This window comes from Electrophorus electricus, chromosome 22 (genome assembly GCF_041902795.1).
Source record: "Electrophorus electricus isolate QZ-2024a chromosome 22, ASM4190279v1, whole genome shotgun sequence".
NCBI lineage: Eukaryota > Metazoa > Chordata > Actinopteri > Gymnotiformes > Gymnotidae > Electrophorus > Electrophorus electricus.
Window position 1 is genome coordinate 1397223 of NC_137518.1, and position 12778 is coordinate 1410000.

The window sequence follows — 12778 nt, forward strand, 5'->3', positions numbered from 1 at the left end:
ATGTGTGTACATGTATATGTATATGTATGTTTGTATATGAATATGTATATATGTATGTGTGTATATGTATATGCATATGTGTATGTATATGTATGTGTGTATATGTATATGTATGTGTGTGTGTGTATATATATATATATATATATATATATATATATATATATATATGCAAGTATGTGTTTACGTGTATGTGTATGTGTATATGTATATATGTATGTGTGTACATGTATATGTATATGTATGTGTGTATATGAATATGTATATATGTATGTGTGTATATGTATATGCATATGTGTATGTATGTGTATGTGTGTATATGCATATTCATATGTATATGTATGTATGATCTAGCAGTAAAATTTGTTGGCCACTATCACAGCAGAAGCCATGCTCTTTTAAACAGCTTTTTCATTTATGAAGTTCTCATTTCATTCCTTTCAGGTTATTTTTCCCACACTCTTCAGCTGGCTCAGTGTGGGGTGCAATTTGTCTCCAATAAGCAATAATGTCTTCTCTCTGTCTGTTTGCCGCAACTCAACTGTGCAATTATCTGCAATCACCTTCTTGAGGAACTGCCATACAACCATGGAGGAGAATTAGGGGTTCCAGAAGTAAAATCAAATGCCATTTTAAAGCCATTTCGATCCCCTTTCTCATGCAATATTTAGCAGAGAGTTGTCTAGACCAGGGCACTGATGGCTCGTAGATGGTGGACTGGAGATCTACTCCCCATCTAAATGTTTAGAATACAGTATAATCTGTTCATTTTCATAAGGTTGCCTTCCCAGTTTTCATCTTGCTTGATTAGCAACTCCAATCTTGAGTTTAGAAAGTTCACCTGAGGGCAACTGACTCAGTTTTTCCAGATGAAACAAGCCAGCTGAATGTGAGCGCACAAACACTAGCAGGGAGATAATGAGTGAGTCTGTGTCCTCAAACTCAAGCCTCGGGGTCTCTGGGGTTGACCTTCACCCAGCACAGTGCCTCTCCCGTAGCGTCACTTTAGGTGCTTCTGCGATTAGAATTCCTCCCATCCTCTTTTTCAGCAATACTTCTGCTGCTAAGTGTCCTTGCTGTGAGAAATGTGTGTGAAGTTTGACAGAGGACTTGTGCTTCTCCTTTTAAGTTGGGCTGTGCGTGCGTGCGTGCGTGCGTGTGTGTGTGTGTGTGTGTGTGTGTGCGTGTGTGTGTGTGTGTGTGTGTGTGTGCGTGCGTGCGTGTGAGTGTGTGTGTGTGTGTGTGTGAACATTTGCCTTTAGAAAGGAGGACAGATATATTGCAATAGTAATATATAATATAGTAGATACAGTAATATAATAGATACATTGCAATAATCTGGTAAGTTAAGTAAACACTATAATTTGTCTCATATTAACAGCAGAGGCACTGCCCAGGCAGTACACAACCCTGAGCACATGTATGAAATGGCAGTACAATGTGTTGCCAAGCAACACACTGTTTATCCAAAAACAAGATGCTTAACATATATGATCCCAGTGCTGCACATGTGACATTACATGTCACATTCATATGTATAAGGCTACACATACACACACACACAAACACACACAAAGTATCAAACTTCCTGAAAACAAACTCCTTACTATATTGAGGCATCTGAAACAGCAGATGCAGTCATACTGCCACACAAACGATAATGGCTATTTCTGCGCCTCCACAGACAGCTCAAAGAATTAGTCAACAATCAGCAGACCGGCACGACGCCCCATGACCTCCTGCACCTCCTGCGCACACTGGAAAGCACGAGTACCCCTCGGATGAAAGCAACAAGTTCCTGTTATAAATAGCAGAGCGGATAATGTGGGGTGACACTGCAGCTCCAGTAGAAGTTCATACTCACAGGAGCGACGAGGACTGAGGAGTGGGAGGCAGCCTGTCTGCCCCTGCACTGCCTGGGGGAGACGGAGAGGAGATTGGGGGTGGCCCTCCAGCTCAGTGCTGGGCAGGCAGAACAATCCACGACCCGAGGTGTGTTATTTAGGTGGCATGCGGTAGAGCCAGGCTCACGCTCACTGCTCCCTGGTTCCACAGGCTTTTCCTGGTCTCCTTTCCTTTCTCCTGCTTGTCATGCAAGACAAGCCCCCCCCCCACCCCTCTCTTCCCCGTCAGGAGGAGAGAAAGAGAGAAACAACTGAAAATATAAAAGAAAAAAATACAGGAAGCAAATGTGTCTCTCAGAAGGATTTTATAATCAGGCTCAGTCTCCACCTCCACTTGGTTGTCTCCCCGCCCCTATTGTTATAGCAACGGCCAATCACGGCGCCTCATCGCACAAGCCTTCTCTGCCTGCAGTGAGTCTGTGATTCTCTCACACCAGCTAAGGCAATATAGCTACATAGATATGTATATGCGAAGGGTGTGTGTGTGTGTGTGTGTGTGTGTGTGTGCGTGCGCGTGTGTGTGTGTGTGTGTGTGTGATTGCCGTGCTTCTCTAAATAGCAAATTTGATCATTTGAGACTAAACTGATTAATACTCTAAGCTGTGAATGCACTCTCCACTCTCTCCCTCTCTCTCACACACACACACACACACACACACACACACACACACACACACACACACACACACACACACACACACACATTACAACCTCACCCAGGGAGTTCTAAGAGTTATCAGACGTCTGTTTGTATTGTAATCATGTAATCACTGTTCTAGACAGTGAAATAAGGTTCATAATACATGAAGGCACAATAGAAAATGAAAGATGGTAAATTAATGTTTACTAACAAAGGTTATTGCCTTAGGAATTATGGAAAGAATAAGAGCAAAAATATTCAGAGATTATCACTGATAATTAGGCAAAACATTTTATAGCCTATTAGTTGTAAGAAGGAAAATGAATGTCTTATTATAACAGATAATTATATTTCCTCTCAGCTACTGTGAAGCGTAACAAGAAAGAGTTGTGGCAGATGACCTTTCTTGACATCACTTTACATTAGACAATAAAACTTCTCATCCAGAAACTACAGCGCTACAGACACAAGCATGACACACTAAGAGACAAAATAGGAGCCCTTACATAACTACTGAATGAATTTAGTATGAATAAAATATTATAGCAATTATTAAAATCAATAACTGTAGAAGTAGTGTTATGATCATTAAAATAAGCTAATTCTTTTAATCAAGTGTTCACTGCTTTACTGCAGATGCAACTGTTGCTTTAACAAAATCGTATAACTCATATATTAATATGGAAATTGAAACATTGATTGTCTGATTGATTTGTTGATTCATTGATTGATATCTAACCCTTTTCCTTACATCCTGTTTATTTTACCAGTACAAAAATGGTGCATAAGGTAGTAATCTGATACTAAGGTAGTATAATGGAAGTTCTCCCACGTTTCAGAAAAGAAAGACTTGCCTTTCGCCAGCAGTGAGATTTTTGGAAGTGTGTGTGTGATTGTGGCTGTGTATATTTGTGGGATATTTTTGTGATTGTGGCTGTGTATATTGGTGGAAATGTGTGTGTGATTGTGGTTGGGTATATTTATGGAAATGTATGTGTGATTGTGGCTGTGCATATATGCGGACGTGTGTGTGTAATTGTGGCTGTGTATATATGCGGAAGTGTGTGTGTGTGATTGTGGCTGTGTATATTTGTGGAAGTGTGTGTGTGATTGTGGCTGTGTATATTGGTAGAAATGTGTGTGTGTGTGATTCGGGCTGTGTATATCTGTGGAAGTGTATGTGTGATTGTGGCTATTTATATTTGTACAAGTGTGATTGTGGCTGTATATTTTTGGAAGTGTGTGTGTGAATGTGGCTGTGTATATTTTTGGAAGTGTGTGTGTGATTGTGGCTATTTATGTTTGTACAAGTATGTGTGTGTGTGATTGTGGCTATTTATATTTGTACAAGTGTGTGTGTGTGTGATTGTGGCTGTGTATATTTTTGGAAGTGTGTGTGTGTGTGTGTGTGTGTGTGTGTGTGTGTGTGTGTGTGTGTGATTGTGGCTGTCACCTTAATAGGTGCTTCAGCAGTGTTCCTTGTCTCTGCTCTTCAAAGCGTTAAATGTATGGCAAACCAACAGGGTCCGGTGGCATGTCAGGGTGGGGCGGAGGTGCCAAGCGAGCACTCTAATAAGGCCCCAAGGCAGCCAAGCATGCCTTACAGGCAGGCAAGAGAGAATTGCATGGCCTCTTTCACCCTACGGACAGCACAGGGCGCCTAATTGAGGCTGGAAGTCCCGCTGCACTGAGGGAGGAGAGGAAGGGTGATGAATAGCTTTGGTGCCGTGAGGCTAGCCATTAAAGCACGGTAACAAGTCTACCGAGCTGCAATTCTCTGAAGGTTCAGACAAAGCATGGGCATGCCTGTTTGTAAGGTTACGTGTAGGATCTGTCTACAAAAGATGACTGAGCATGTTGTCCTAACAAGCTATGGCATTGTTGTGTTACGACCTTAGGTGCTGGAAATTCATAAAGGCAGCTGGGTGGCATGTTGGCAATTTACTGACACAGGGCATGGTAGCAGTGTAGCATAATAGACCGACTAGCTGGAGATCGGGAAACAGCGTTAAAAATGATATACCTAACAAGCTGTACCCTCAGCCACTGGATTTGAACCTGTGGGGTAATTAGCCGCTGTTAGCATAATGCTGTTTGGTTTGGCTCTGCTGATGCAGAGTCCAGGAACCAGCCAGTGGATTATCAAGTGAGAAGCTTATCGTCCTCAGTCCTGAGCTTCCCCAACCTTAGCCAAGGAATCGAGCCACTAACTCTGGTGGTCCACAGGTCCCTTTCACCCTTGGCATCTTTGATTTCAGAAGTTCCCCTATAAAAAAAACAACAACACTTTAAAAGCACCCAAAACTAAAACCAACAGGCAGCAGAACAGCTTCTTACCCAACATCCAATATGAACCACCGCCTTCCTCTAAAAAACTACAGTCCAACTAAAACTCTGAACTGTTATCACTACTGAAACACGTCACACAGTCTGCACTAGTGAACTAGTTTACACAACCACACCTTACATATCACGTTTAATTCTATATGTCTATACTGTAAATCTCTATAGTGTAAATCTATACACTGTAAATTGTGTCTTATGTACCTCCCCTTGTATATGTATCTCTAATGTTATTATGGTCATACTGTAGCTCATGTTGAGCTTTATGTATTTGTTCTGTAGTTGTCAGTGATGTCAGTGATGTCAGTTGTCAGGTCCTGACAGCGTTATACTCTGTAGAACAGTTTCCATTTTACCAAAGCAAATTCCTGTAACTGACCAGTACTGGTGGGCAGTAAAAGTGGGTATCACCCTTGCAATGTTTGCCTTCACGTCAGCTGACCTGCCACCATCCTTACATTCATCCTCCAGCTCCAGGGCAGGTGTGTGTGTGTGTGTGTGGGGGGGGGGGGGGTTGTGATGAGCTTGATAAATATAAAGATATTTACCCAACAAGATAAATACCCAACGCTCATATTTGTGCAGCTTTCCTTTGTGGCAGGTGTTGGAAGTCTGTGTAAGTCTATGGCCAATCAGGACTCATAAAAGCACAAGTGACCCACAATCCAGCCAGGATGAAATATCTGATCATCTCTAAACCACTCTCTCTCTCTCTCTCTCTCTCTCTCTCTCTCTCTCTCTCTCTCTCTCTCTCTCTCTCTCTCTCGGGGCTTTTGCTGTTCACTGAGATCTGGACCACCACAGAGGAAATGAAACATGAAAGGCAAGTTTCTGAGGACGCACACAGCAGAAGAACTGCAGACCAACGTGGAGACGCAGAGATGCCCCAGAAAAGCCAACGGCCGCATGTTAATGGAGAAGAAAGCACACACATCTCCACTGTCCTCTACAGCAAAGTTACTGGCTGTGCGCTCATCAGCTGTAGCAGGCTAGTGGGCTAATGCCTTCAGCGACGGTTACTATGAAGGCTAAGTGTAGTAGGTTTCCCCCACCAGTTCCACTTTCAGTGTGAGCTCAGGGGATCACAGAGGGAGAGACCCTCTACACTGACAGCTATATATGACTAAATTTAGCAAAAGCCTAATATGTGTGGTGATAATGCCATGCCTGGAGAATCTGGCCCAAATGTATCACACTGTGTCTATTATTATATATATAATATTGTGATGAACAGCTGCATTGCTTTACCAACAAGGGAAAACAAGATAAATATAGTAGCAAAACTGTAGTTTTATTTAGTCAGTGTGGTGATGTTTAAAAAAGCGGTCAGCCTTTGTACCTCTTCAGCTGTTTGCTGGAAGTTATCTGGGACCCCCAGATGGAATCTTTTTTTATCTGCGAAACAGTAAACACAGGGATGTCTTTTCCTATGACAGCAAATTTGCATTAAGTCTCTGCATCACTGCACTTTTGCACAGTGGCTTAGGTGAATTATCGACAAACCCATCTTAATCTGGAGCTAAAAAAGTTCAGAAGTGCCTGCAGATTAGAATTCAGAACTGCGTTTTATCAGTAGCAATTAGCAGAGCCTCAAAATGCCATAAATATAAGATAAGCACATGAAGAGTGCTAAGAAAGGATTCTGTCAGCTGGGACCTTGACAAGCAGTGGCCTCAGAGATCACACGACTGAGAGAATGAGAGAGAGAGAGAGAGAGAGAGAGAGAGAGAGAGAGAGAGAGAGAGAGAGAAAGCGAGAGAGAGAGAATGAGAGAGAGAGAGAGAATGAGAGAGAGAAAGCGAGAGAGAATGAGAGAGAGAGAATGAGAGAGAGAGAATGAGAGAGAGAGAATGAGAGAGAGAGAGAGAGAGAGATCAAAAGCAAGAAACTGCGTGAAGAAAAAGTTCTCCCTGTCCAAGTGACGGGACGAGATCGGATCAGATCAGTAATGCCCTTCAGCGCAGCTCAGGAGCCAAGCAGCACCAAACAAACGGACCAGAAAATGAAAATCTATTTCAGGAGAGAGCTGGCACCAGGCGTCCAGGTTAATATTTAATGAACAAACAGGAGTGTGATGTGGAGGCAGGCTTTAGTGCCTCACCATGTTTACACAGGAACCGTCTGCAGCTTTTTAAAGAGCCAGTTTGATTTATGACATAGAAAAAGAGAGAGAGAGATAGAGAGAGAGAGAGAGAGAGAGAGAGAGAGAGAGAGAGAGAGAGAAAGAGAGAGTGCCGTGGGACAGGGACATCTCTGATGGAGCTCTTTGCTGGAGAATCCAGGAGTCAGCACATTGACTGGATAACAAGACACTTCATCAAGCTCACCCTCACAAGAGAGCTCATTTTAGTGGCTCTGTATCGATTCAGTTCTGTCCCCCTCACATTCGGGTGTGTCGTCTTTGTTGCGGCGGCCGCAGTTTTCTCAGATACCATATGGAGTGTGAGCTGGTGCTGTAGCTCGCTGGAGGAAGCAGCATGTGTCTACACGAGCAGTTTGTTTGTACACTTTCTATATCAGAAGGTGTTGGAAGAGATTTCTGAAAGCACTGACTTCACACATAAAACCTTCTGGTGAAGTAAATTAATTAGTCACAGCTAAAAATATTACAGCACCCATATACCAAATACGCCAGCACTCCAAAAACTCCTTAAAGTGAATACATTCAGAAATATCATACTTTGGTTGAAACAAAACAAAACAAAAAGTCCAAATTATTGTTCTCATGGTTAAAATCCCATTGATAGAGCCCAACTATGAAGTCAGCAGGACCAAAAAGGTTCTGAGTTTGGTTTGGGCTCTTATTGGCAATAGAGATTAGCAGTGTTCACTGTATTCAGGCTGTAGCAGGCTCTAGGCACACATAGTTCAGTGAAGGCTGATTACTCTGCCTGTGCTCTCTCTATGATGACCTTGGTGCCAATAAAGAAGCCTTTATCGTGGCGTGATGTCATCGTTTGGTTACACTGTATGAGGCTGATAGATTGTCACACTCCATAACGACAGTGATTTCACACTCGCAGCTGCGGGCAACCTCTGAAGTTCTAGAAATAAAATGAACGTGGTCACCCTTTCTCATTTCTGAATGCATCACACTGTTTAGAAAATAGCTATTCAACCTCTCACAGGGTACCCAGTAACGCCTTGTTGCCAAAATTATAATCTTTGTGGATTTTTGAAGGTGGTCTGAAATGTGGTTTGTAATTTCACAGATTTGAAACTTTTCGGCTTGAAACATACTGGAAGAATCCAAAATGAAATTAGAAGGTGGCATTCCCATCCTTCTGCCTCTTCCCTTCTCCGTAATCCTGTCCTCCTTGTTGTGACAACAGAAGGCGCAACCTGAAAGTTCGAAGCGAGCAGGCCTGCGGTACGCTTCCCAAGGTGCCTGTTCCTTAATCTCTCACCCGCCTTTGCTCTGTTCTTCGGTGACAGCTCACCAAGGCTCCCGGATAAAAGGCAGTAGCTCTGGCAGGCGCGTTTGACAAAGGTATCAGCCGCGCTTTGAATTATGTACGTTCAAGCCTTAATAAAGGCTCTTAGAATCAATGAAAGACAAAAGAGATGAACGGAAGAGACGCCCTTATGAAGACGGAAGGGCCCTTGGTGTCTCTCCTATGGACAGTGCAGCTTTCATACTGCAATGCCACTTTTAACTGATTAGTGCCTAAACCAGCTGTAGAGACGCCGTGAAATACTCACACCAGCTTGCTGGAGAGTTCCAGAATATTCCTACAGCAGCAACAACTGACCTGCACATAGTGTACCGACTATAACCGACCATCCTATTCTGAAGGAATGGGCGAGAGGCAAATTTTAAATATGAATTTATTTATTTATTTCCCCAGAGCCAGACCCTGACGCGATGGAGCCGTGTTTACTAGTGTGAGCGTGCGTGTGAGTAGAGCACTTCTGTCACGCATGGAGTGCTCTACTGATCACATCTGTTCCACTAACTTCTGCAGTGGAAATGCCCCTTACTCAGACAGCATTGCAGTCTCAGGATAGCTGGGACTGAGCTAGATATAGATGCTAGGAAGCAGAAGACCGCACAAAATATGTTACTCACTCATCTGCAAGTGAGCAATTATAAAACACTAGTTCTGCGCTATTTTATACACAGCGTTAACCCATATTGCTGAAAACCATGTAGATTTCCTGCAATAAACCATGAGAATTTACACAGCTTATAATACTAGGCAGTTGTTGTTTTTTTTTTTATCTCGGGGCATTGCTGGTACTGTTATGTTGCTTGGATGCTGACAGCCAGTGAGCCGTCTTTTCCTGACTGAAGATTTAAGCCACTTCCTGACGTGCTGTCTGGATTTGGACCGCACCGCCTGGCTGGGCTGCGTTGGCGGTAGTTCTAATTAAACTGAGAGAACTCGTGCCTTATTATAGCACGTACACAGCGGCGCGCCTGCTACTGTGCGAACGGCCTGACTGGAGAGATAATTATTGCCGTCTTCACGCAAATATTCTTTTGCAGTTTTGCTCCTTTTAGCAGCAGAGAGGAAGATGAAACAACCCCCCCTCCTCCTCCTCCCTCCCAAGAGACTCAGAGACATTTAGTTCCTTCTGTAGAAAGTTTTTTGTCTGTTCTGTTCTCAACTCCACCACATGCTGGCGTAGAGAAATGTGTGAGTGGGGAGGCTGTGGTTCAGCTTGGGATCCGAAATCAAATTTGTCGTGTAAGTGTACCTCCATCAGAAACTGAGAGAGGCGCTGTAGTGAAGAAATCTCGCTCCCATTTTTTTGGGGGGGGTGGGGGGTGGGAGGTGTGTATTGGGGTGCAGGGTTCATATCTCAGCAGAGCCTAATCACATTACATGCAGCAAGTTCTCCAGCTTTCTTTAAAATCTTAAAGCTATTGACCCACTCTTTCAGCTCCATTTACAGGCCATAGGTAACAGCACTGGCAAATAATGTTACTTTATGCCTGGAGGGCACATTTTTTTGGATAATGAGTGAGGTGGTATTATGCTGCAGCATAAAGTTCCAAGCCAGCATGTTTGATGGAGGAGAATATGAACACCGTCCCTCCTTTAAATACACCTCCTTATGTCTTCCATCCATCAGTAACCTCAGTAATCTCCCTCTCTCTCCCTCTCCTTCTCTCTCCCTCCCTCTCTCTCTTTCTCTTTCTCTCCCTCTTCGCCTCTCCTGGTTTCCCTCGCCCAACCCGCTTGCCCGTGCAACTCAAATCCAATCAGCAATCAGCGAGATGGCTGACCCTGGAGCCTGAGAGGGAGATGTCGAGCCAGCGAGATATCGGGGGAGGAAGGGGCGCGTGAGCGGAACGGAGAAGACAGAAGGGTCAGAGTTGTGGACGAGACGAAACAAAAGAGAGAGCATGATGAAGGGTTTAGGAAAATGATACGAACACGCATGCTGTTGGGCGGGGGGGGGGGGGGGGGGGGGGGCGCACAATAAACTCGTAGACTTTAGCTGCTTCAAGCAGCTTGGTGAATAGAGCCAGGGCGCTGTTTGCAGGGGCATTAATAAGGTATTGGGGACAGAGCACGGAGTCCAGACGGATACGCACGCAGTGGCGCAGCTCTCCCAGGCCGAGCCGCGTCATTTCATCACTTTCATTAATCCATCTGTCATGAGATCAGGGAATTTCAGCCCCGGTATCAGCTTTGTTTTGCAGCTCCCACAACACACCGGCGTAGAAATACCTTCAGCTTGGCGTGGACTGCGTTGCGTGTGTGTGCTCGGAATACTCGATCACCTTTGTGCCATTTTGCAATTCAGATTTGCAAATGAAAGGTGTCCTTGTCCAAGAATGATGATCACAAAATGTTGGATTTTCCTCTTCTTCTGGTGCAGCCTTTAAACTGAGCCACCAAAAAGAAAAGACAAGAAAAGAGGCAGCCATGTCTGGTTCAGGTCTGTCAGAATCACACACAGCTGCCTCCTTCCTCCCTTTTCATCTTACCACGTATCACCTCTCACAGTTCAAGCAATGAATTCCTCTTCCACAATTCCCCAGAAAGACCCTTGCCCATGGGGAAATGAGTCTTTTCACAGTGCCTTTGTGCAATGTAGCAATGCTATCACTGCCTTCCTCCCTCAATAAAGCGCTCCTTTGTGTCACGGGTGCCGGTGTCCGGATCCTCCACTAGATGGCACACCAGCGTTATGTCCCTTTTCTCCAGGAACAACGCGAGCACCTGCCCTGGAAAAGCGCATGCCACAAACCTCAGAGAAAACTCCAAGTGATGACACAATATGCCACTAGCACGCTACACCGGGATTTCAAGCCGTTTGAGTTTTCCAACAGGCGGCAAAGTTTCAGTGCTCTTTTGTTGCCGTGGGATACATTAGCCCGTCTTCCACGGCAGAATAGGAATGAATGCCCTGCCCCTGCATGAATGGATACTGCTACTTATCTTACCCTAACAGCCCGCCTTTAGTGGCACAAGACAAGTGCCGTGACATCTTTGTCAATCAAATCTGTCACTGGACCATTTCCCGTCACGGAACAGCGCTCCGCATCTGGAGCCGCTCGACGTCTGATGGACAGTGCAGGCATGGGATTGGTGTCGTTACCTTGCGCGAGCTCCATTCCAAGGAGTCTGGGTCAGCGTGCAGGCATCCACCCAATAACAGCCTTTCGGTGCAAAGAGCGTAAACAGGCACATGTGAGATTTGTTATCCGGTCTCCTCTGCGTCCATAATGATACTGAACCAGCCCTTTGAATAATTTTGGGGGTGTAGCATCTCGCTAAAGGCTATTTAATTTCACTGCTTATTGTCTGTTTGGAATTGATTCTGGAGAGGACCCAGTCTGTGTGCTGGAATACAGATTTGGGCTTTACACCACTGGCAATAGACTGGCTGCCTAATTAGAGAGAGCCCTTTCATTACGACGAGAAATGCTCAAATCCAAGCATTTAAGTCTTTGTGTCTGTGGTGGCTTGTTGTGGGATTAGAATGGAGGGGCCGGGGGAGAATGCTAAACCACAGCGGTGAGGATTGTAGCTGTTACTTTAAAATAACTTTAGCCTGCCAAAGGGGCCTAACTCACACTGTAACTGATCATATCTCTGGCTCAGGAAAACAGCTTTTTGCTGTCTATGTGGTGTATTCCTGGCCATGTTATAAATTCACACCATGTAGTTCCATTTCATAGAAGTGCTTTGCCATTTTTCTGTATTAATACTCCTGAAATCATTTCAGGGATTTGCAAATAAGTTTCCTGCACTATACTGTGGCAAATCACACAAGGCATGTCTGTCTCTGGAGTCTACACACACCATCGCACAGACGTACGCTCAGACACCAGCACACAGACATACGCTCACACAGCAACGCACAGATGTTTGTTCACACACCAACACACAGACATGCGCTCATACACCAATGCATAGACGTATACTCACGTACAAACACGCAGTCGTACGTTCACGTAAACCAAAGCACAGACGTACATTCACACATTAACACACTGAAATATGCTCAATCATCAACACACACACGTGATAATATACCAACACACACGTATGTTAACATACCAGCACACACATATGCTAAAACACCAACACGCACACGTATGCTATCACGCCAACACACAGATGCACACTTACACACCAACACATAGACATATGCTCACTCAAAGACATACACTCACATACACAGATGTACACTCAAACACACAGACAAAGACATATACACACACAAACACACATACGTTCTCACACGCACAGACATACGCTCACACACGCAGTGGTACGTTCACACTGAACGGAAGCCCACAAAACCAGTTCTGTCTTTTTATCCTCAGAAAGCCAGTGACATTTGGGGCTGGTGACCACGTCATTAACTGATCGACCTCTGTGGGAGCAGGTGGGGTGCGTGGTTGTGTGCGTGTGGGTGGGGGTCTGAGTCA

The 12778-nt window shown here is 44.5% G+C and overlaps 1 protein-coding gene across 1 annotated transcript in view; it reads right to left on the reverse strand.

Moving 5' to 3' along the window:
* Nucleotides 1-2161, reverse strand: part of cdk18 (cyclin dependent kinase 18) — a 39963-nt gene extending 37802 nt beyond the window's left edge. Inside the window, exon 1 of the mRNA XM_027024860.3 lies at nt 1862-2161. The gene's annotated coding sequence lies outside the window, so the exon portion shown is untranslated. The remainder of the gene's footprint in view (nt 1-1861) is intronic.
* Nucleotides 2162-12778: the final 10617 nt, after the last annotated feature.